This window comes from Pieris napi, chromosome 15 (genome assembly GCF_905475465.1).
Source record: "Pieris napi chromosome 15, ilPieNapi1.2, whole genome shotgun sequence".
Taxonomy (NCBI): Eukaryota; Metazoa; Arthropoda; class Insecta; order Lepidoptera; family Pieridae; genus Pieris; species Pieris napi.
The window spans coordinates 6,832,017-6,859,398 of NC_062248.1; the positions used below are offsets into that span (position 1 = coordinate 6,832,017).

The 27,382-nt window shown below is 33.6% G+C and overlaps 1 long non-coding RNA gene across 1 annotated transcript in view; it reads right to left on the minus strand.

The window, feature by feature from the left end:
• Positions 1-2,370: 2,370 nt before the first annotated feature.
• Positions 2,371-27,382, minus strand: part of LOC125056668 — a 174,640-nt gene continuing 149,628 nt past the window's right edge. Inside the window, exon 4 of the long non-coding RNA XR_007118086.1 lies at positions 2,371-2,894. This is a non-coding gene — a long non-coding RNA (uncharacterized LOC125056668). The remainder of the gene's footprint in view (positions 2,895-27,382) is intronic.

Genomic DNA, 27,382 nt, shown 5'->3' on the forward strand with positions numbered 1-27,382 from the left:
AGAGAGGTCGATTCTGAGAATCTTAGTTTGAGTCCCATGTGCGCATCCATTATCACATTCTTGATTTATTAATTAGTCGTTATATAGCTGCAGATCGAAACAGAACTTTTTAGAAAGCGAAACAAGAATTTATGCATAACATATATATTGCCCAAGCGTGCATAGAAATTATCAAATTATTATGAAAAGTTCTTATCAACTTTTCTTTAAAATTCATGCCATGAACGACATAAATAGTTTTAATTTATTGCCAAGATATGGTGTGATGTCAGCAATATTGCTCATTAATATTATACCGCGATTCAAATTGATATTTAAGAGGGCAATAAAAAACTCCATTAGGACGCATATATTATTTTGTAATTATGTTACAAGCTTATACGACATAGTGTAAATTAATAAATGCTAACCAGTGTTGTATGCTGTAATATTATGAAAATATTGTTCTTTCTTGCATTATACGCTGGCATAGAGTCTCTTGAAGGTTTTTTTATTCATTTAATTTTTCATGCGTATTTTGCTCTTTTTTCTCATCCAATAATTAATGTATTTCAGAGGATGACCTTCGCAAACATTACGGTTTAAGTTTTTACAATAAATGTGGAAACTACGTGAAGATATTTAACTGTCTAACGGCATGCAAGAGCGTCGGTTACCAAATATTTCGCCTGAACCATAAGTGCTCGTGCAGTTGTCACGAGATGAAGACTTCCACATTTCTACCGTTTTTTATGTGGAGAACAAATGGAACCACGAGAAAGGTTCCGAAGACGAATCCTCCGAAACTATATCAAGTTGTTGGTACATTATTTCCACCAGAGCTTTTGTCATCTGGGGAAATAGATACTACCATGGTTGGGAATATAACAACAACTAGAAGTGAAACTAACTATACCACTATTAGTGATTCAATCGAAATCAGTACTGTTAATGATGACTCAAGTGTTAACAATACTTCTGGGAATATAACAACTGTAGAAGCATAAATTATTAAATTATAATATTATAAATGCTGTTTGTTTGATAATTATTGTATACAATTTTATATATTATTTTAGTAATTCGTTTACACAGGTGCATTTTTATATTTAACAAATTCCCTTATATATATCAGGAATGTAATTTAAAACTGATAACAAATTATTGACTGAAAGTAATTATTATTTGTAAGGTTCAGAGCCAAGACTAAGCACAAACTATGGCTCTCGTATGCCAAGTTCAATATGTTTTTGATAAAAATAGGTAAAAGTTAAAGCGTTCAGCCTAAATATCTACTGCAAGTACCTACTCAGAGTGAAATATTAATGATTTCACAAAAATATAAATGTTGTCCTAATTTTTTTTTTCAAATTAACTCTGCCTCCTATCAATTCTTGAAGTTCTTGAGATAAAAATATTCAGGTGTCGTGTAAATGTCATGTAGGAATAAAGTGCATACAAGCAATAAAATTATGATTCTCTTTGTGTTATTGATTTTTTATATCTCAAGCATTAAGCAGACAGGTTTTAAGTGCTCATACATACGTTCAATTACCTGTTCAATACTTAATAATATGCAGCATGCAATAAAATTTTATATTACAGATTGGTGTAATGTTTATGAATTTTATGATTATTGAAACTGTTAAAAAGTACATTTATGAACTTACCATCGTTGTTTGCAAATTTATATTTCGATAATTTGGCGAAATGTTGCATTATCTTTTAGGCGTTTTTGTTTTACTGCCTTTTTCGTATAGCGTGAATGATAGTGTTATTGGTAAGAGTAGATTAAATTTAGAAGGTTTTTTTTGTTACGTTCTTAAGGGTACAGTGTGTTATCTATATGAATAAATGATATTTTGACTTTAGTATGGCCCCAATTTTTATTTATTTTATGAATTATGACTCAAGTATTATTAAATTATAATTAATATTGGAAACAATAATAGACTGTATCCAACTAATGCTTTATATGGTTACTTCAATAGTACATTTTACTAAATAATAAATTATCTGTGTCGTATCAATAAAAAACTAAATTTTAAAAGTTTTATTTTATTATTTTTTAGTTTTATTATTATTTAAAATATTTTAAAGCATAGTTTTATGTTTCCAGCTATTTCTCCAAATGATTTCGTTACTGTTGAACGAGTTGAAAATGGTATGGTTAATTTTTTTTGTTTAATATCAAAGTCAGAATAAATTATAGTATTTCTACGTTTTATTCAGGAACTAGAAGAAAATCAATTCTTCGTTACGGCTTCCACAGAACATCCGAATGTTTGGATTTCGAAAAGGCTTATCTATGCATACAAAAATGCCTAGATTTGAAATATGACATTGCATATGCAGATAAGAAATGTTATTGCACATGTTATGCTAAAAAAGACAAAGCAAAGTACACAGATAAATCAGGGATTCAGGAAAAATGGAAATTAGGTGCGCCTACGACAAAACGACCGATATGGGCTCAGAAAAAAGAGAAAGAACCGGAAACGCATTTTGATGATGATGTTGAAATGGATAATTTTAGCGGAAATCACACATCTGTTTCTGGAAATAAAACGATTGCTGACAATATCAAGGAAAATAAAACTAGTGTCACAAGTGAAGTTTTTAGTGAAAATAGTACAGCTGAGCCTTTGTCTAATTCTACAGATTTAGTCGTTAACGACACAACAATAGATGATAATATCGCGGTTACGACTGTTGAAGCATAATTTAGTACATATATAATAATTAATATATTAAGTTTACTTAAAAATTATAACAAAAGAGAAATCGTTTTTTTATATCATGTTTCCTCGCATTCTTCTATTTTTGCTCTTCAAACACAGTCCTTGTTGGTGCTTTGTGGTCGGAGCCGGAGTCCACGGAAGAAGCTCAATGAGACTTGATCGCTACTTAGCAGCCTGCAATTGAAACAAAAAACGTCTAGTGGGTCTACACAAAATAAATATGTATCAATAAACTAACTTGTAAGTTAAGGTTCAGATCTGTTCGCTGAACTTGTGTTTTATTAACTTAAGTGGGACTAAACGTAATGGACATTAAAGCGAAACCCCCGATAGCGATTTCTAAAAAGGCCTAACAATACACGCTGTTCCTATATTTTAGACCCTTAGTAGAATATAGCAATGATTTTAATTTTATAAGAATATAAAACTGTTTCATTTTATTCCATGTCATAAACTAGGCCCTGTCAATGTAAGCCACGTGAGCGTGTGCGCTGAATATTTACTGTTAGTTGCGGAAATAATTATCGATATATTATACTTAATGGATACATTAGGGAAATAACTTGCCTTCATATAATATTAATCTTTATGTCCTTCAGAATATTATAGGGAATAGCTGGAACTAATATATTTGTATGGTTTTAGAGGCTGTTATTTTACTGTTTTTACTATACGTTATGCGCTGACCAAGTATTTATTACGGTACGAAATTTAATGTGATATTCATATTTAACGTATTTGTTATTAAGTCTTAATCAATGGGGCATGGGCCAAACTTGTAGGGTTATCCTTAGTCTGTTTCTGACATTCTATGTAATATAAAATCATTCATTATTGGGTTTGAAGCGAAGTGGTTTCCTCATGATATCACCCTACACCGCTGTACGATGATTTGTGTCGTTAATTGCACATAAAACCTATTTTTTTAGGGTTCGAACGCACGACCTTTGGGTTGAGTACACTTAAACTCTAACCTGACGCTGAAATTTAGTATTGCTTCTATTTATTAAATTGAATACTGTTTTGTTACTGCCACAAATATGACATTGCTACGGGAGTATTTTTAAAGAAAACAAATGACGATACGCCTTTTATAGGAAAACACAGCATCTGCTACAAAAACTATTCTAATTCAGTGCACTTATTTTTTCGTAAGTCCCTTTATGCGAAGTCACAAACTTTTTATCAATACCCTGGAGGCAGTAAGCGAGACTGACGGCTATGACGTATCACTGAGATTTTTTAGCAATACGAACAGAACATAAATATGCTTTTATGTCAATATATCAATTTTGTTTGTCCCGTTCGACGTTTTTAGACAAACTATACGGACAGTGACGTGGGTAATACAACTTTATATTTTTACTTTCTAAACAGGGTTTGTTTGGCACAATACCGCACACATTTCTATTTTAAACCTATTTCTAAGAATTCATTTACTGCCAGTTACCAAAGATATACAGTTACAAACCTAAATACTATATTATTGGATAAATTGGTTTGTAGTGTTGGACTAGTGGCCTATTCTCATCCCTAAGGGCGTAGGTTCGATCCCCGGCTGTGCACCAATGGACTTTCTCTCTATGTGCGCATATGACATTCGCTCAAACGGCGAAGGTAAAAATCGCGAGGAAACCGGCTTGCCTTAGACCCAAAAAGTCGACGGCGTGTGTCAGGCACTGGAGGATGATCACCTACTTGCCTCTTAGATTTACAAATTATCGTGAAACAGATACAGAAATCAGAGGCCCAGACCTAAAAAGGTTGTATCGCCACTGATATTTTTTAATTGGTTTGCACCAACGTCTTTCCTTAAGTCGTTTAGAATAATCGGAGTGCCATGAGCCCCAACATGTTACGTCTTACGAATATTAAAACAAGAAAAAAAATTACCCGCATCCTGAACTGTATCAGACGTAAAACTAGATATTTTACAATGAATTTCTTCGGGTAAAAGTATATATAATTTTAAGTGTACAATTTGAATAATAATAATAAGGTTTACACACAAATTATACGTGTTAAATAAACATCACGTATAATTTGTGTGTATGAACCGATGTATAATAAGTAAAATGAGTAGATAACAAATGGTATATTTTATTGGACATAAAAGGAATATCGCGGATTGAATGTCGCTTTTCATAGTTTTGGCGCTTTGTCACTAAGGGATGAACATATAAATCTCGCGATGACCCTCCCTTATGGCAGGCAAAGATACAAAGACGATATAGGTCAGCTGGGACCGGGATGGACGCAATAAAATTTCGATTGTCGATATTTATTAAAGATTGACCCCTCGTTTTTCTAAATTATTTATGGTACGAGAAAATGATACCCTTTTCATCGTTTCACGTCCCAAATATTTGTCGCGCGTCCCATTACAGTACGTTTTTCATATATAATTGTTTTATTGACTTACTGGAGGGATACAAGTAAGCTATTTGATATGCTTACTATTTATTATTTAATTTAACCCTTTTGTCAAATGCAAAGTTTTTAATTTGACACTGAATAATTACCACTTTTATTACTTTGAGATTAATTGAAGTTGGGTGGGCACATAGCAAGAAGAACAGAAGAGTGGAGGAGAAAAGTACTGAACTGGTGCGCAAGGTACAGCAAACGAAAAAGATGGAAACAACTTACAATGTGGATAGACCAAATTAAATAAACAGCAGTGGTACATGGTAGAAATTCAGGGATTTGGAGGAGGCCTTTGCCAAAAAGGGCACACAGATACCTAAAAGAAGATTCAAATAGAAACGTGTTTAAATGTAAAAGTACCAGTAGTAGAATTAAATAAACTATTAGATATTATTATTATAATAACCACTTATTCTACGTATATTATGTTGGTAGAATATATCTATGTATTTTAGGTCGTAAAATATTAGTAAATTCCCTTTACAAGACATAAAATATAAACGATATGACGACTAAACGAGGTTTAAAAGATTCGTGTAAAACAATGTTTCAAATAAAATTACAATAATTTTAAATAATTAATATAATAAAAATTGGCATTATAGCAAATATTAAGAACAAAACTGATACTAACGCTACTCAAATACAGTGTTTCCATGTACTTGTTAATCTTCCTTTTCTTATCAGCTTCGTACACTCAAAGCAAAGAAACATCGAACAATAAGAACAGTATAAAAATTGGAACTTTGTTCATAATACCGATGTAGGCATCATCAAAAGTTCGCTTCGCACCCTCGCGCCCATTCGTGCAGAGATTACCAATAAATCCAATACGGGATAATTGGCCCGCTTAATTCTGTTCTATCTTTCTACTTAGTTCAGTCGTCAGAATGCGCCAGCTCAGGCCCCCTGGGAGCGTCCAGTCGAGACTACGAATGCCAATTACTTGCCAAACAAAAATCTTTTGATTTAGAAATGATTTTATAGGGAACTTCTGAAACAAAGAACGCCGAATTTGTGAATCCGGCTCAATTTCATAAACGGCAGTTTTAAATAATGATTTTATAAAAGTGGAGTGAGTAGAATAAGATACGTAATTGATTCCACTTTTAAAATTAAATCGGTTATTAGTGACCAAGACGAGGGTGGCATTTAAAATTGTGAAATCCCGTAGCCGCTACTGAGGTTTTGGGCAGACGGAAATACGTCTTTTAACTCTCTTAACTGTTCGTAAACGTTGAGGAAGGTAAAAGACGTACTACAGCAATCATGTTTGTAGTGTACAGACACAAGAAGTGTTGTCCATACCATATTTAAAATTTAAAAGTAAGCTGACTTTTAGGAGGACATTTAAATAAATATATTACAGAAATAGTAAATAATAAAATATCAATTCATAGTGGTGACGGGCGCTGAGTGGCACATGATGGACACAAGGTGCCACTTTCCCGTGTCGTCTAATGGATTGTATATTATAGAGCCTGGGGTGACAGCGATTTGATATTCGCATCAACAGACGGCCCTTGGGACCTCTGTGACGTGTTCAATAGCTAAGGCCTCTGATCGATGTAGATTTGTATGATATTTATAAATTGATTTTAGTCCGCTATTTCATACAACGCTGAGATGTAGGGTTTCAGGAAGATTTAGACTCAAAAGACAAATGGGTGAATATGATCCCATGACCCATTTGGGTGGGGCAGGACTTTCAACATACTGAGAAAGTGTAAGAACTCAGTTGCTCCAATGTCCGTATATATACGAAGTTATATTCTATATTTCTAATGATATTATACCAATATCATTAGAAACATATTTTGAGCATAATGATTTTCAATGGGGTAATGGTATTTTTCTCTTAATTAAGAATCGTAATTTTGGTGTACTCTATATCCAAATGTTACTTAATCAAAACAAATAAAAATATGATCATTTTAATTTCAATAAATTTTAAATAATAATTAACTAATTATACACCCCATGTTATTTACGATGTAAAATATAAGGTAAGTTGTATGGCATCGGAACCCCAAGTAGAGTTGAAATTAAAACGTCAGTCAAAGCGGAAAAATCCCGTTCCGAAAAATTAGCCAGCAAAATTCCGACAAATAATTAATCTCGAATAATCATACAAAACGATGCGAGCGGGATTCTCGGCCATTATTACCATTCATTTCAAATCAGCCGTGCGGAGGGTTGGGAGGGGAGGGCCGACCTGAATAAGCATACATTTTCCAATCAGACCACGTATCATTTAACTCGCTATTAAATTCGACTTCTTCCCTTCGAATTATCATCATGTCAAATGTAGATCCCTCTAATATTGAATTAAAGGAAATTTCGTAGGACTTTTTCAAGTTAATGTCTTTTACGTAAATGTATATTCAAATATAAAATAAAATTCTTACTACCTTTATTACTTCGATAGATGGCAAATATTATTTAGTTTTTATTTCATTAAAATATTTTATTTTATTTTTTTAGCACCTTCGGACATTTTCTTCAGAAGTAGTGCCTTCGTAGTTCGTACGTATCTCTTTTAAAGTAGTCTAACTAGTCTATATCTACACTTAAAGGATACTAGATATACTGTTTAAAAAAAAATAAAGTCAAGTTCGAAAAAAAATTGCCCTAATGTTTCGGTCTTCTCTATCTTTTGTTTTTTACCACATTTTACCAGATTTAAAGAATCTCGAAAGAATTTTGTATATAATAAATTATTTCGTGGCGTCAAATTACTTGAAGTTATAGTAAAACATCATTTACTTTAAAGAGGAAAAAATCTTTTAACTTTATAACACGGTGTTAGGAAAACTCATAAAAGATTCCTTCCTAAAATTTATTGTGTGGTGGGCATTGAAGTTGGTAAAAAGAGGCTTCAATGCCTCATTATACCTACTCCTATACACTTTTCATAAACACCGTCATAACATTCATGCTTAAGACCTTTTACTGTAATTACTCGCTTCCCGGAGGGTGAATTAGAGAATTAAATTTTTATGAAAGAAGTCTTGGTCGTGTCTTACACAGTATAAATGCACGAAAGAGTTCACTAGGCATTTCATTTCAGTTGAAAAATTTAAGACAAAAGGGGCTGAAACTGTAGTTTTCTTTTCGTATAAAACAATTTTTTCTTTCAACCATTTCGCTAAGTATAAAAAGGTTAGTTAATTCATTAAATCTTTAACGTCTGCTATTAAGCATTCTAACTCTTTAAATATAATAAATGCGTCTTTATAATGTTTAAAGATGTCTTATTTAAATTTGTAGTTCGAGTTTACTAAATAGCGTCATAACAATTAATTGATCTAGGAGTTACATAAAATTATTCCAAATAGATCAAGTAATATTTACAACAAAAATTCCGACACATTGAGAACTTACTTTTTCGAAGTCGGTTGAAAAGATACTTATCGATAATCGACTCAAATGTTTTCCTGTATGGTATTAAAGGCATTTGATCCCTGACTTTTAATGCTTCACCTTGGTATTAAAATTATGTGTATGTTTGTATCACGCTAGCTATTGTAGGGCCTCAACAGAACAGCTCGTGTTAGGGGAAGTGAATACCGCGTCAAGGTCTTCGTTCAATTAAAAATTGATATTGTATTGTCTTATTATAATTAAATAATAATTGTATTCGAGTATGTAATACGTGCGTTTACGTGCATGTTTTAAAAAGACTTTGTAATAAATTGTTTAATACAATTAAAAATATAACATATAAATAAAGGTGCATTCATAAGAAATTGTAGATATACATACGTATAATATATGTCAATTATATTTTTAATATATTTCTGTATTGAGATAGTAGATAGAGAAATATATTAAAATGTATAAGAAGAATAGAAGACTAATGAACGACCCAATTTGGTAAGCTAAAAATACGTTTAAAAGTATCTTGTAATTTTGTAGTCCATATCTATTACAAAACTCATAACAATCAAAGGACTTGAAGAATATAGAACCATGTATTTATAATATTAGTATTATATGTATGGTCAATGACATCGACTCCTGATGAAATGTATGTTATACCGTATTTCATCCGAAATCATTGTCAATTGTTCTGATGTTGCATCAAAGCAAAGTAGAAATTCGGACCCAGATTTAAGGATAGTTATTAAAAACGTTCAAAAGGATGGAAATTAATATTTTTTAAAATTAACCTAAGCCCCTGGCGCTAATTACTCGGAACCCGATATCAGTCATTAGGAGATCCCCAATTATTGCGCCGCGCAAAATTCTTAATTATATCTCTTGAATTTCTAAGCAAAGTGTTGCCTAAAGCATCAGCGGGGCAGCAAAATAATATGTTTGTAAACATCGCGAAATTTTACCGTTATAACTGTTAATTATTCTAATAACGATCCGATTTTGGATACGGGTTTGATCGGTTAATTTAAACAAAACGATTTCAAAATTCTATAATAACAATACTTGACTTTGGCAAAGAAGGAAGGCGATTTTTTGACCTAATTTCAATGTAAGCATTGAGGAAAATATTTTTTTTAGAGCCTTTTTATTTCAGATAGTTTTAAAGTGAAACTTTTATTACATCGTCTCAAACTTTTTCGTCTGTGTGTTGCATGTCGCGTGACGGTCGGCCGCGGAGTAGGGATAAAGTGAAAGGCGCTCGTCATAGCAGCCAAGGCCAATATAGCGGCGCCTATAGTTCGCAGCAGCTGACCGTGTATAGACTATTATTTAATGTGTGAATATAATCTAAATAATTGTTAAGTATTATGTATGTCGTACTCTCTAAGACAGAGTTCAATAAAAATATTAGTTGGAGACTTGGTCTACTTTTATTATTTCCCATTATCATTCAAATTTTCCAAGTATAAAAGTAAGATTAATAAAGCGATTTTTATACCCTCAATGGATCATTATTCCAAAATTTTTAGTTAAATGTCTATAATGTGAAAAAAAATTTCACTTTTACCGTGGTTTCATAAAACCACACAATCTTTTTTTTTTTACTTAAACACATTTATATTTCTATCATCTAATTCTTTTTAGATATATGTGCCATTTTTTGTCAAAGGCCTCCTCCAAATCCCGCCATTCCTGTCTGCACTGTGCCACTCTCTGCAATGTACTGTTTTTCTCATTACCTTTACACTAAAATCATCACTCATCCAATTCATTAAAAACTCAATTTACGCAAGTACGACCTTTGAATAAAACTAATTATTGAACGCATATAAACGCGAACAAATTTTTAATATGTAACTCGCGATAACCAGACTCACACTGTAGCTAACCACGGCTAATGTAAAGCACTCGAAAAAAACATTAACAAACAACCCAAGCAAATTTCTTTGAATCATCAAAAAAGTTGAAATGTATATTTCTTAATGCATTTTAACAGGTCATAAAACTTACGTTAAACGCTGTATAATGTGTTAAAAGAGGAGCTCATCGCCCTACCAATTAGGTAGATAATTACGGTGTTCAGTTCGGAGTTATTAATTTAATAAGGGGTCGGGTGACGTCAGGTGCCTCGGCGCGTGTCTTAAATAATCATATATCGTTGACCTTTGACAGTCAATCAATAATTACCCTTGTATTTATAAGATTTCAATAGATATTAACGTAGTTTAATGTAATTTCATATGTTTCATCAGATTCCTGAGGCTTACGTCAACAATGAGAGTGTTCGAAGCGTCCTTTAGACAAAATGTTGATAATGGCTTTTTTGTTTCATCATCCTTTTCTTCTATGGACGTCATCTATAAGGTCAAAAACCTTTGGACATTGCAAAATCTAAACGTTTTAACTATATCGATCAAACCCGTAATAGTAAGGCGCAAAAACACAATTCAATACAACATTTAATAATTTATAAAGTTATAAAGAAACCATATATACACTATAATAATTATCCAATGCAAATTCACAGACACTAGCGAAACATAGTAGACGTTGCGCATTCACATAATCGTCTTCGCTGGCTTAATCTCCTCTCATATTCGCTAATTACCTTCGCGACACTTTGGATTACTTATTTTAAATACCCCCTTCCTTATCGCTTTCACTTGATCGGCTAAACGACAATCGGCTAAAGTATAAGGATTTAGGGTGTTAGTTTCGTGAATATCCTTAACGGTATTTATACAAAAGTAAAGTCAAAATTTTTGATTCATATTATTTTCAACATCAAATTAGGTGTCTTTGAATGAATGAATTACATTTACATTATTACAACTGGCGCTGTAACCTTTTTAGGTCTAGGCCTCAGATTTCTGTATCTGTTTCGTGATCATATCTCATGGAAGTAGGTGATCAGCCTTCTGTGCTTGACACCGTTGCCTTTTGCCGGTTTTCTTACAATATTTTCCTTCACCGTACGAGCGAGTTTTAAGTGTGTACATAGACAGTAAGTCCATTGGTACACAGCCGGGGATTGAATCTACGACCACTAGGCTGACAATACTCATTCAAGAAATTTCATTATTGGGATCTAAAATCATAATAGCAACTATCACTATGAAAGCGCTAGTCAAAATTTTCTAGGGATAGTCTCATAACTGTTTATTTCAAATCATATACTATATATATCCTTGTGTAAAGCATCTATAGTTTCTTATTACGATATCTAAAAGTCTTGAATATAATATTAAATTATTTCGTATCTCTATTCTTCTAAGGAGGCCATTTGTTTTTTAAAGATGAACTGTCTATGAACTTGATGCTTTATAATACACACAGTTTTCTAAACCCTTCCTGCTCTAATCATAAAACCTTAACGATGCAAAGGTTGTTATCTGTTATTATCAAATATTCATTTTGAATCCAATCGCATATTACTCACTCGTCAATAGGGATCCGTCACCCTTTTAATTTACGAGTGAGCGAGGGGTCATTAAACAATAAGTGTTGATTAAAAGCCCGTATGCGCGGGCGGCGGGTGGGCAGCGGCCTATTGCGAAATAACTGCGCTTCCTGCATCCAAGTCATTATTGTATCACAATGATTGCGCTGACGCCTCGAGTGCGTCTATGTCAATTTATTTGTCCTCAATATTGTACAACCCTTTTAATAAACGTGCGAATAGTATGTTATATTTTTTTATTTTAGATTTTTTAGTTGTTATACGGAAAACCTCTTTATTGTTTACTAAGGACACGTGTTGTTACATAATTTAATATTGATAATAAAAAATTGTCAATGATATTTAAGGGATTACAATTGTGGTACACCCATTAAATTCTACCAATATTTAAAGATTATTTATGAATATTTTTTTAAATTATTAAATAAAAATATATAATAAATCAGTGGCGCTACAACCACTTGATCATTTTTCAATCTAATTGGCAAATAGGTGATCAGCGTCCAATGCCTGACACACGCTGTCGACTTTTTGGGTCTAAGACATGTCGGTTTCCTTCACCGTTCGAGAGAATGTTAAATGCGCACATAGTAAGAAAGTCCATTGTTGCACTGCCGGGGATCGAACCCACGATCTCAGGGATGAGAGTCGCACGCTGAAGCCACTAGGCCAACACTACTCTATATTATAATTATTAATAATAAATGAAAATCCAAACACCATACGCATTATCAACAATAATTGATTTTGTTTCCGGAAGAAAATACTTATTTGATATCACAATAAAACCGTGCCGAGCTTCCGCAGAAATGCTACAGATAATTACTTGAGATAATTCGGGGAGCAACGAACCTCATTAGGGTGGGGGATATCCACAATAATCCTCACCATTGTTTAAGGGATTCAATAAGAACTTATATTTATCACGTACGTCCGAGATCATCTGTGAAAACCATTTATGGAAATTGTATACCAATCGTTAAAAAGAGGACCGTCCTGTTAACAGATTTTAAATCATTGCCGTCAATAGGCCCCATTGTAACGTCAGGTTAGTTCACAAGCGGTCGTTCCAGTCGAACAAAATGATCTTCGGATCGCGAGCTCCACACCTTTCGAAACGATAGATCTCATTCAAATAATAAGGAGTTATAGATCAGCGGTGAGCGACCACAGACATCCCCGCATTTTAGTATTGAATTTATTTCCATGCCTGGCTCCATGGTGATTCTCGAAGATGATAAGCGTCGATTTATATTTTGCTCGATGATCGGTTGCTACTCTTTTCCATACTTTGACGTGCGTGTTTGATTATACAAAGGGCTAAATCTAAGCATTGCCATCGCCACGCCAAGATTTCATACATTATTCATTATTATAATAAAATTATATTTTTAGCCGTCGGGTACATATTGGAATCTATTCAGTATTCAGTTATACATTTAGTAATATAATTTCAAAAACGTAAGTACCATATAAAATACGACTACTTGACGATTTTATGATTTATATGAAACCGGTATTTTTACGTTAGACTACTACTATTATGAACCAAATTCAAAATAACTTGGTGAGCCATAGGTAAGATACTTCCTGCAACTATAGACTAGCAAAATAACAAATGAGGAAAATCCTATGAAACTGGGGCATGAGGCACACACATTCTTCATACTTTGTTAACTGATTAAAATTCAAAATTCACAGCGTCTTGCGAATAAAATATAGCCTCAATGTGGCACGTAGATGCACGTCTACGACCCCTGCGTCTGCGCATATTTACATCTCACTTACGGCTAACTAGCTTCGCCACGCCGGGCCAATGTATTGTGCGGAAATGTCGCGGAGCGCACGAAACAATCCTACCGTTTACCGTAATATGCATACAAATGTAAGTATCGTTTTACTGTTTCTATCTGTCTACAAAAGCGAGGCTATTCTACATGTATTTATTAGCGATCTTTATAATATAAGTTAAAAATATTTCGCATTTTACACTACGGGCCTTACTTAAATATTCTACATGTAGGTAAATATCTGTATCATATATTTTATTCGTTTAAATTAAATTAGATAAATTATTTGGTTCAGCCAAGCAAATCCTATTGTTTGGCAGTCGGTCTGTGGAGGGTTAAGAATATTTTTTTTGATTTGACTTATTCTTACATCCAAAGGACAATGTCGAAACATTTAATTGTTATACATTATTAAAGGAAATCCGGTATTAAAAAAATATAGCGCTGACAACATAATACCACAAACCACAACTGTAATTAATCCGAAGTTGGGATCAGCTTTCACATAATATTGGTGTCAAATGTTAAAATTACTAAAAATTAAGTTACAAGTCACCAGATGCTAATGCTTTGTCAACACAGCTGGTCAGAACCAGCCCTGCGATTCTGTGACTTTCTTTGTTGGCATTCGCTCGTAGGATGAAGGAAAACCGTAAGGAAACCAGCATGCCTTAACTCAAAAATTTGACGTCGTGTGTTAGGCATTGAAGGCTGCTTAAAAACAAATAATCATCACAGATATAGAAACCTAAAAGAATGTAGCGCCACTGTTTTTTTACATCCTTACGTTCTTATATCAATTTAGCCCCAACCCCAATCCATTTAATCGAAAATTTTCTCTACTGATGAGAGAATTATATACCTGTGTAATGAATTTTCCTACATCATTATCTGCTGACAAAAACAGAGACAACAAAATGTGTCATTGAAAAGTACGCAATGTAAATTCTATTATTACGCTCTTTTATTTTTCAATTACGAACCCTCCGTCCCGACAGCGCCTTGGGGTTAAATTTGTAGACCCTTACGTATATATTTTTAATTTTACATATATTATTTCCATTTTGGTAGCTACTTACGTAGATTAATCAATTTGAACAAGTGCCATGCAAGCTTTTTTCTACGGTGTGTAATTATTGGGCTTTAGAGGTACCGTACCCCGGAGACACAGTTCGTTTGCTTAAATTAATGTTCCTGGATGTCCTGAGTTTGATTCTTGGCTACTGATATATATTAAATAAGTGGAAATTGTTTTTATAGATTAGGTTATAGATTATTAAATGAGTGAAAATTTTCTTTGATTATTATTGAACAGGTGCTAATTAAAGATTTAAGTTGGCGCCTGGTAGATAGTACCGGTGAATCCGGAGCTGGTGCTTTCATCGATCAAGGAATAAGTATCGCAATACAGCGATAATGCTACCAGCGATAAAGATACACTGCCACAAGGACCAAACTTTTTAAATTTGTTTTAATTTTCTATTTATTAACTTTTAATTATTTTTTCTTATTACGATGTAGGTTAAAAATCTGTAAATACTTATTTAAATAAACGATATATTAAATTTAATTAAAAACTTAAATTGATTTTTAATGACTGATTGGCATTTAATTGGGCCCTAACTAGCTGGCTATGTGAATTGTTAACATCAGAATGAAAATCAAATGTGCTCATGGCTCATACAGCCTCTAATGTTTGTAACACCTTTGTCTGGTAGATCAAAAATTTTAGGTTAAAATATGTTGGATAAAGAAAAATGAGAAAACTAGTATGTTTTGTAATTCGTTTTCCATAGACACTGGCTGTTAACTATTCTCTATAAAATATTTGTATTGAGCTTCTACACTTCTATCAGAGACCTCATTGTTTTAATATATTTATTATTTAAAAACGGAACGAAAAGCTCTGATTTATCAGTAGTAACAGTTGATTACCGCTTTCGCGTGAAACCGCGGTGTTTTGGCAATAAACGGTAACTTATAAAACGATGGGTAAACCCGCAGCTTATAACGAGGCGTGTTTTAAATTTGTTCACGAACACTCCATTAAGTCAACACTAGCGAGTCACGCGACGCGACTCGTCGATGACAAACGATCGCTGCGCCAGTCGATTACCACAGAGCAGGAAAACAGTGCTTTCATTTTTACGTCCCACAAGAAGGTTAAGTATATACTTGTCTAAGTGAATCTGTGGCAATGATAAACTGATAAATTGAGTTTGAATATATTTGTTATGGGCTTCTTTAGAAATGGCTTTTACTGTAAAACTTTTGATATTTTAATTTCATATTATGATTTTTTTGTTAAATATTTAAGTCGAAGGTCCGCCATGAAACCTAGTTAGGTTTCGTTCTTAAAATGTCTTACTTCTTAGATTTTCGTTAATAATTCACAATTGCTAAATTGTATCTTTGAGTTGACGTTAAACTAAAATCAATATAAGTACGTTTCTTTCATTATTACGTTTTTATATTTTGTACAGCATAAAACTTTATACAAATAAATAAATCACATAAGTCAGTAAGCTGATTATATTAAGCTGTGTTTAATAACCACAGGTAAATCATCCCTCAGAAGTACTCGGGGTACTAAATTAAATCATTTCTATTTGAATTGCTATTCACTTTACACGCAACACAACATAACGAAGATTCCAGATTTAGGGGAAGTTATAATAAATAGTACACGCTTTTTGCTACTTACTGGTTTATATTTACTTAAAACACTTTAAATCAATTTGGCTACTATGTAATAAAAATCCTAGTAAAATAGTCGAATTATTCCAGTTGAAAGAGGGACTAAATTTTGTACTAGATTTATGTGCTATATGGACGGCAAAGTTTTATTAAATGATTTACACGAAAAACGAACCTAAGTTCTATGGGCATAGCAGAAAGTGAACAAAAAGGTCACTAATAATTATAAATATCGGTAATATGAGGAGTCTTACATATATGTGTCGTTACTATATTAAATGTGTATACATCCTGTATATTGGTAATTTGATGGGAATAGGGTAAGAGTTGATACTTATGTTTAGTTCGAATACGAATTTCCGCCTGCTTCATTTGTGATTCTACACTTTCTTTTAAATAAATTCCTTATTGTTATGCATTGTTTGGAGAGGTAAGAAAACAGGTTTGTTTAATAAACTGCTGGCCAAGTTTCTTAAAAAAAAATTGTTTTAAGGCATTTAGTGGAAAAGAATATTTAAATAATGTTGTTTTTCGTCTCGATTTTTTATATTTGTACTGATAATTGTTGTTTTAATATTGATAGATAACCAGTGTTTAATTGTTGACGTATGGTATATATACTATTATAGGTAGAATTACAATTAATCTTGTAAAATAATCGTTTATATCTATATATAAATTGATACATGAAACAGTTTTCAGCATTTAATTTGCAGTTTATCAAAAGAGAAAAGTAGTATTCTACTTTTGTGAACGTGGCTAAAATTATATTATTTTTGAAACAAATATTTATTTCGTAAATAATTATAATACAGCTTATGTTGACTTTCACTACCATAGTACTGAGATAAATAATATCTCTACGGTCTTTAAACTTTACGAAAATTTGTTTGAGGCACTTAAATCAAACTATTCTATGGTTTGAAGTAGAGAAATGAAAATAATTTCGACATTCCATCAATAAAGATGAGTCAAGCACTAAACAGATGTTCAAATAGCTTCACGGAAATACCTAGAACCGTCTTATATGGCAATATCGTAGCTTTTAATTATTCATATATATTTAACATACGAAGCACGCGATATAGATATATACGTATTTATTGGAATTGATTTTAGATCTGTAATAAATCTTCATACCTACGAATAATTATTGCGTCGTGTACCAAGACTATATTATTTAAAAGACATGCCGGTGTTCTTGTTACAGTGTGGCTGTAAAATTTTTATACATTTATTAACCAGTAGCGTAACCTCTAAAACCGCATGAGATTTTTAAATCTGTTTCGTGATAATTTTGTTTCTTAATAGAAATTTAGGTGACCAGCCAGTGCTTGATTTGTGTAGATTTTTGAGTTTAAGGCATGCCAGTTTCTTCACGATATTTTCCTTCACAATACTGCGTACTTGCGCATATATAAAGGAAAGTCTATCGGCGCTTAGCCGTGATTTGAAAATAAGACCTCAGGGTTAAACAGCGCGCTCAAGCCATTAGGCCAACAGTGTTCCCTTATATTCCATGTTCCAATTTATTATTGTTGTTTAATGTAATAAAATCTTTAAACTAATACAGACACTTGTCGGCACTTTCTATTAACATTTGGCATGAACAATTTGTCCTGTACATTGTGGAAATTAACACGTTCACTGCGTAACAGGCCGATATCAGCCTGCCGCGGTATTTCCGCTGGTGCGGACGAAGAAATCTATGTCCCTCTCGCTGGTGCGTAACGATTATCTCAGGTGTTTGTAAAAATTCGACAGGGACAAATATATATTTCATCTTGCGGTCAAAATTGTAGGTTTTCCCCATCAAAACATAACGGCAGGCTTTTATCGACCTACCACGCACTGACGCTGCTTTGCATCCGCTGAGTGCGGCAGTGGGCCTATTTCAGCCCGCCCACCCAACAGGCAGCTGGCGACCCGATACCGCACAGAGCGCGCGCCCGACCAGTTAGTGTTGTGCTATCTAACTGATCTAACATAGCGTTCGATATTATCAACGATGGCAAGCAATACAAGAAAAATACAAATTTAGGAAAATAGAGTAATTCGCCTTGCAGTTATTGACAGTGATAGTGACAGCAGTGAAGAAATATTTTCCACTAAGAAAAATAAAAAGTATTTCTGTTTCCAAGACAGGCATACATAAGTAAATAAATACATTTTTCAGTTCCTTTACGATAATTCTGTTTTATTTTCGATATATCTCTGTCCCATCACTACTAAAAATATATTCTAGTGCGGTTCAGGTCGATATCGGCCTGCCGCTTTTCCTGCTTTATTTATCATTTCCTGTTTGCCAGATCCCGGGGCGAATCAAACCTAAGGAAGTTGGGTTCAAGGTCATTCTAACAATATAAAAAAAATTGTATACATTATGTTTCCACAAAGTTATAGCAATTTAATCTATTTTAGTGCTGTTGGGTCTAGGAAGACCTGCCACGCACCGGCGGAAATATCATTGGGGGCGCATTTTGGCCCGCCGCCGCATCTGATGAAAAATTATTATTTTACTTGGCGCAGTGAACGTGTTAAATAATATTAGCTAAGGTCCCTGAGTCATTGCTTTGAAATGTTGAAATGACTTTCTTGAATAACAATTATCAAACGTTACGTTTTACCCAACATTTAAAATCTAAGATGACGATGTAGCCGATGTATTATATAATGCAAATCACATTTATTGTGCCGATTCATTTTCGACGTGTGTATTGTTTGTAGTTCCTACTATTCATATTATAACTTGAAAGACAGAAAAGTTACGGAACAGTTTAATAAAGTTGGAAGGTGTTAAATTCGAAATCAAAAACATGTTATCCATTTGATAGTGGCAATAAAATAACTTTGTTAACAACTAGATCGATCTTATCACATATAAATCTTAACACATGAAATATAAAGTTGCCTTCGAACGACCACTTGTTAACGTGCGTTACCGAATGTCGCATTTCACAACGCTGCGCCGGATCACGTACTGAAATCCTCGCCGAGAACATAAACTATTTACAAACTATTAAATATTCAATACGCGATTGCAAAATACGCCAAATTATTGCATTAGCAGTGAACAGGGATTCCCGATATTGTGGTTCAGCGATCGGCCGGCATACACCATATGCGGCATAAATAATTTAATAATTCGCAATACGGAATTTACCATACTGTCGCTCGTACCGTTCGTCTGTTTCTGTATTCAATATGAGTATTTGTTTCTCATACTACTGTCGCATTGGGCAACATTTATACAGAGATTTCACCGATTGAAATTCTAGCGTCTAACCACGGTGTAACGTTGATTTTCGCCCGTCCGAAGTTTGGCTCAGATCTTTTAAAATTGCATGTGTTGATATGTAGGTGAATAAAGCACGGTTGTACATTTCAATATCGGGAACATCCGTGTTATGCGCGTGACCTTGCAAATCACAGCCTGCTTTCCAAACGACTTCAGGGAATCGGTAGCCGGTGTCTGTATTGCACGACACTTGCCGTGTATGAAGAATATTTTATTAGTTACTTGTTGATTTATTTAAGCGATGACCTGGCTTTGACTATTGCGTTGTCACGTATATTTTTATTCGAGAGCTACAATAGCGTGAGAACTGAGCCACGGCATAATTTATGATGCTTGTTATGAATTCTTGAAATCATAAGTCGAAATATGCATAATAGTCTGGACTAGCGATTATCATTCTGATATCGTTAGAGATAAAGTCACTTGGTTTATGTTCTGTCAATGTGGAATTTTGGTCAAGTTTCCTAGTAAAACTATAAATATATTACTTCTTTCTTTAATCGCCTTCTTCATTACTGACGGTTGTGTTGGTGTTCGCATAGCTTCCTCTTTTCCTCCTGCTTTCTTAACTTGTCGATCCAGCGAGCAGGGGTATTGGACTCGGGGTCTCGTGCCTTCCACTCCACTTCCACTGTCACCACAAGCTTCTCCAAGTTATGGTTAATCATATAGGTATAGAACCGAAAACATTATTCTGGTCTTATTACTTTGCAGCAAGGCATAATCAACATACGCCTTTAATATGAAGTTTCAGAGCCGCTGCCATCTCCGCTATCGACAAACCAAGATTTCTTATTTGAAAGAATTGCTTAATCGTCAATTTCTAGTTTAGCGTACTATAAAATACTAGTTTTACTTTTTTAGCACTTTTAAATCATTAACTAATTTTTTACTATAAATTACTATTTCTTAAGTCGCGTTATATAGCTAACCTTAAGTCAGAATCGAAGCATTAAGGATATCTATTATACTGTAAAGATGTTATACAATTTTTAGATTTGGGGACACTTTTAATGAAAAGATTTATACGATGCTTGTGAACAAACTTAACAGTATAAATGATTATACTCAAATAATTAAGCCATTTTACCAAATTTTTTTTTATTACTATGAATTTATTCATATATACCAATATCCCTACAAACTTTTAAGTCTGGGCCTCAAATTTCTGTATCAGTTCCGTAATCATTTCTAATAGGCAAGGTGATCAACCCGACTCTTTTAGTGGACTTTTTTGGTCTACGGTTTCCTCATGATGTTTTCCTTCACCGTACGTGCGAGTGTTAAATGCGCACAGACAGAATGTCCATTGCACAGCCGGGATCGAACCTACGACCAGCGTTAAGAGTCGCACGATAAAACCACTAGGCCAACACTGCTCTATGAATTTATACAATCATAAACAGATATTAAAAATTTAAGCGCGCGCGTATAGAGCATCTTAGATATGTAAGCGCCCCACTGTAATTTCATCCTGTGCATTTTAATAGGTACCTTGAATCCACGTAATTTAGAGTTAGTACCATACTCACACACGATTTATGTCTACGATTATGAGAAGCAGATTAATGAGACAATGACCTTCTTGTCTATCTGCATTTTGCCTAAAATTAACATAAGCTTGGTAGGTTTATGACTGAACATTTTGTGTATATAATATTTGATGGGTCAGACCCTTATTGAATCTTTAAAGAAAACCTTGCCCTATTAATACATTCTCTGCTGCTGCTGCTAACTAAACTTTGAGTGTTACGTAACAACATAGAAGGTCCAAGTACCGATTTAAGTGAAAGTATAATTATTGTTTTAATACTGAACTACTTAATTAGTGATTATTATTAGGGGTTGCGACACTGAATAATAAAAAAAATCAGTGGCGCTACAATCTCTTTAGGTCTTGGCCTCAGATTTCTCAATCTGTTTCATGATAATTTTTAAATCTAATAGACAAGTAGGTGATCAGCCTCCAGTGCCTGGCACACGCCGTCGACTTTTTGGGTCTAAGACATGTCGGTTTCCTCACGATGTTTTCTTCACCGTTCGAGCGAATGTTAAATGCTCACATAGAAAGAAAGTCCATTGGTGCACAGCCGGGGATCGAACCTACGACCTCAACTATGAGAGTCGCACGCTGAAGCCACTAGGGCAACACTGCGACACTGAATAGTCCACAAAAAAAAAACACAAATACCCGACAGAAATGCGTTTAATCATCACAATTTTACAATAATTTTTTGGGTACAGAAAATGCAAGGCCACCGTTGATGGTGAGATCGGGTTGGGTAGGCCTTGTCATACAGACCAGGACCAAATCCAGGAGTAGAGAAGGGACAAGTTAAAAGTACCCATAACCGACAAGCATGCATGGTGAATGTCATGTAAGTGGGTTATGCGAAAGATGTATCAGGACCGTAGTGGAGATACGTGGTCTCTGCCTACTCCTTCGAGAAACAGGCGTGAAAATATAAATAAAATAAAATTTTAAAACAATAAAACTGTCCTATCATTTTTTCAAATGGACGATAGATATACTCGTAATTTCACAGTACATTATTATATGTTAACACAAAAACTAACCCTCCACAGGCATGGCTATAATTTGATATCTTAATTAGTGCGATATAATTATACTGATTTTACAATTATTGTTATAACTACATTTTTATAACCGCATGACACGTTACAGATCGTAACTACAATCAATGTTTTTGTAATTGACTCTTAAAAATATCCTATGTTCTATGTGAAGTCAAAGACATCATTGTTTAGCCATAAAAGGCTGCTGCCGTAGCCAATGGACACCCATGTTAGTGGGTGCGTTGCCGGCCTTTAAGGGCGGAGCATGCCCTTTTTAACAACCTTGGAGGTCATATCTCTCAGGAAAGACCTGTACTCGAAGTCAATTCCACAGCTCGCTGATATAATATAAATGAATTAAAAGTAAGTACTAACTTTAAATGATATGTTACTTTCCAATATAGAAACTGCGCGTACTGTAGCGATTAAAAAGTAAAAAGCTGTCTAATAAATCGTATAATTAACTTACGTTAAGTGAATATTTCTTCGTATATTTTTTCCAATCACAAACGTAAACATGTCATAGTCAAGTCAAGTTTTATCAGTCGCAGACGCACGGCTTCGCTAATGACTTTTATCTCGTATATTGCTTTATCCGCGTACTGTTTGACTTCATCATGAGGTTTCGAGTTCGAATCTCGGGAGCTATCATCTAAACCTATTAAATTATCTATAGAAATACATATTTTAAAAACCCTAAGTTGGCGATGATACTGATACTCCGATCCTGTCAGACATCCGTCCATCAGGTTATATATTAAAAACGCATTTTTTACACACCTGTTCTATATTTGACGACTCATTGGTCTAGTGGTTAATACCCCTGACTGCGAATCCATGGGTCCCGGGTTCGATCCCCGGCTGAGGCGAACATCGATGTGATGAGCATTTGGTGTTGTTCTTAGGTCTTGGGTGTTTAAATATGTATTTATATGTATATCTATCTATAATATGTATGTATATCCGTTGCCTAGTACCCATAACACAAGCTTCACCAGCTTAGCATGGGACTAGGTCAATTGGTGTGAAGTGTCTTTAAAAAAAAAAAAATTTTTTTGCGTAAAACCACTTTCAATAGGGATAGGCCCGCCTTGACCGAATCCGTCTAGAGATCTTAATTTAATTTCAATTATATCCTGGTATATATCAGCACTAATTGTGCATACAGTTAACAACAGTGCGTGTACTGAAATTTATGTCTAAGATTTCACCACAAATAAGCTTGTCAGCGGCTTTTATCAGTTGGATCGTTAATTAATTAGAGAAATTGAGCGATCGTAGCGCATGGGGACCAATAACTCCTACTCACCGTATCATAGCTTCATTCAACCTTATTTATTTTTACAACTCACGTGAGGAAAATTGAATTGAAATAGATCGAACGCAGGTCACAGTGGAATACGTCACCAACACGATTAAATAGAAGTTATAGTGTTATTGTTTCTGCATGATTTTGTCCTTATGTATTAGATGTTTTGATTTATACTATTTAGAGAATCATCAGTAATATCCATGATACGTACCTAATGAATTAAATTCACACTTATCCTTGAAAGCTACAGTAGATAATAATTTCGTGAAAGTAAAAATATCGAGGGTCAACTGAATTTATTTAGCACATGTAATCATTGCCAATTCCAAAAGATCAAATATAGAGTAAGCGGAGTCACAAAGACAATAAAATGGTTCAATAAAATAGCAGAGCATAGACAAAACGCTACAATAACATCAGAACGGGAACGAATCGCTAGTTTACGACATGAGCACAACGACCGACTGCTCTACAAATGAATAAGCCATCTGTTCTAATAGCTACAATTAAACATGGTCGTCGGAACATCGGTCCAGGCTCAGTTCAACATTCGGCTTTAAGAATCAATACTGTCCGTCTGCTAATTAACAATGCCAATCTAGGAAAGTCTTCGAGTATGCCTGACAAGATTAAAATTAGATTTGTTCCTGTTCAGTCAACGCTGTATACATTCTAAAAGTGGTTCAAAGTTCCGCTTGTATTAAAATTTTTTTGAGGCATGAACACGGACTAATAAATACCATTCACACAGAGTATTTGTCTAGACTTTAGAGACATGAGATGCTAAGAAAAATTATTCTTTAGGTAAACCAAAAATACGTGCATACTTTTCATAATAACTTTATTAGTAGTAATCCCAAATTATGTTTACACATAAAAATAAATATTTTGTGAATTAATTAGTTATGTAATATAATATTAGTTTGTTATACAAGAACGGACTTGCAAAAGCTCCTAGACAAATAACACATTTTACTATTGTTTTAATTTTCCTTAACACTTAAGTATGCTGACAATAAAATGCTATTGTTAATACTATTTTTGAATGGTATTTCAGACATCTCATTACTCGTTCAGTTACAAGGTGTTATGTGCCTTCCTAAGATAATTAAATAATAAACCTATTTTTTTAACGTTCGCATTGTTAGAATTCACACATCTTATGAAAAAGTAACCATTTGTGGTATTTGCGGACTTCGTTATTTCATAGAATGCGCGTTGTAACTTACACCTTACATTAACGTTTATCAAAAAAGTGTTACCCAGTGTATTACAGGGTAGAAACAAAGTTGTATGGAACTGTTGTATTGTAATCATAAACTTTAGTAAATTAATATAGTCCTCAAATCAAGGGCGCAGAACAAACGAGAAGTACAGACAAGAAACTCTCCGCTGATCTGTTTAATGACCAAGAATTTTATTTAACAAGTAAGGAGCTGCCACCACAAAAATATTTTTAAATTTATTTCAGTCATATCCTAATGCTGACTTCTTGTGGTTAATTAGTCCAGTGCTTACTATAATTAAAAGACAGATATTATCTCACATACCATCTAACTTGATATTTAAATGACGTTTGGTACCAAGTTGCCTTAAAGGAAGGACTCATGCACAGTTTTTGCAAGTGCTGAGTTGCGATCGAGTAAAGTATTCATATATGGCGAACTGTCATAATTAAAGATAATAATGCGAGTCGTTCGATTGTTTTTTGCAAATACTGAGAATTGTCATAACTTAATGTCAAATTGTCTGAAATGATTACTGACTATATTTGTCAGACAAAAACGGAACATAATTAGTAGAAACGGTAAATGGTTACAATGTGTTAAGTTATGACAGCTGCATTGTATTGTATTACCTTTAAGTTTTTTAACAACTTAACTACAGACTTAAGTTTATAGAAATTTAAAAGTTGCTACATTCTTTTTACTAATACGTTTAAGGTTAATAAGGTTAAAATAGAATGTTAGAAGTAATTACGAATTATAAATAGACAGTTCAATAATATTGGTTAGGTTTTTGGAAATATAATATTAACTTAAAACATCTTAACCAATGTTATCGTAATTTAGAATAAGTTAGGATAAGGTTTAATTGCAAATTCTAACAAGAAACAACAGGGCTTCTTTAGTTTATGTCGAATACTAGGTGATAATTCTCCAATGCAATAATTTTATGTCATTATTTATTTTGTGTAAAAATAATTGTAACGCCTGGTATAACCTGGAATCTCGGAACTCTTTAGGTCGAAAAATATCAAAGAAATACTTGTTGTGACATTTTAAAACGCGTCTCAAATAATATATCAATCATCCCTTAAAGGTGGGAACTGACCAACGTTACGAGGTGTAATGTAACATGTAATGTAATGTTACACAGCGAACATTCGTGCAGTCAGTACGTCGTGTTACGGGGAAACACGACGTAACACGACGTACTGACTGCACGAATGCTCGCTGTGTAACATTACATTACATGTTACATTACACCTCGTAACGTTGGTCAGTTCCCACCTTAAGATACAGCCGTGAATTCTCTATACTGTCTAGTTGCACATGACAAAAATTTATAAAACATTCCAGTTACAACTGTATGTAAAGGATATTTGTATGCTAATTTATAATTTGTTCTATATTTTCCGGTAAATATGGAAAGAAAATCGGTGGCACTGATTGGCACACTGGTGGATATCTGAAGGTGGATAACCTACGCTCATTTGACCTTTATAGAATCGTTTAAACTATAATAACTCTGTCAGCTATGCAAATACCATTTATGTAAAGCAGAAAAAAATAATTACCATATTGATACAGACATGACCCTCATTAACGTGTTATAAATGTATTATATATGTAAAATAAGTGAGTGATAACCTCATCATTCACTTAAGAATAATTAAATGATCTTATTAATGGCGCCAAAATCCTGCATTTAATGCAATTTAATATTGTTTTGTTAACGCTAGTTCATTCAAACAAAACTTTAACAATCTAAAGGTGTTTATATACGTATACTTTGTCCATAACTCGTTTTTCGAGTGCTTTAAGTTAGCGTTAATTTAATATAATATTTTAATTTGCATTGTGATGCTTTCTATATTAATGAAAATATACATAAAACGTCCGTTTTCATCACCGCATGCGATGGAATAATTCCAGACTTATAGAGGTACATATCTAAAAGTATACTTTTTATTTTGAAATCAATTTCATGATGAGATTTTATGAATCTGTAGCTGAACACGCCATGCTTTGTAAAAATCGGAATAGCGTCAAAGACAGTTTTTACACTCCAGTTACTGTTACAAGTTATTGAAAACTCTTAAATGGATTTTTGACGGATTTTCCCAGTGCGAAGGTATGTAACAACCCCTTTTCCGTTTGTGGGATATAGACACGTAATTGCGATGTACTTTATTACGCTATATTCCAAGTTTTATGTCATTCAATCTCCCTTTAATTGCATAAGCGACGTGTTTACAACATACATCTTGTAGCAATATATGGCGAAAGGTTTTGCGAGAAAAATTATGATCAGTTAATATCGATGATTTAATTCAGAGGCTTTATATATACATATTATGTCCTATGACACTCCCTGCTTTTTCATATTTAGTAATTACGACATTCGTATTCATTAGAATTATATTGGTATAACCCAAAATATAGGTTGTATAATGATAAATCTTTCCAAATAACAATAGGCTTATATTCTTGGATC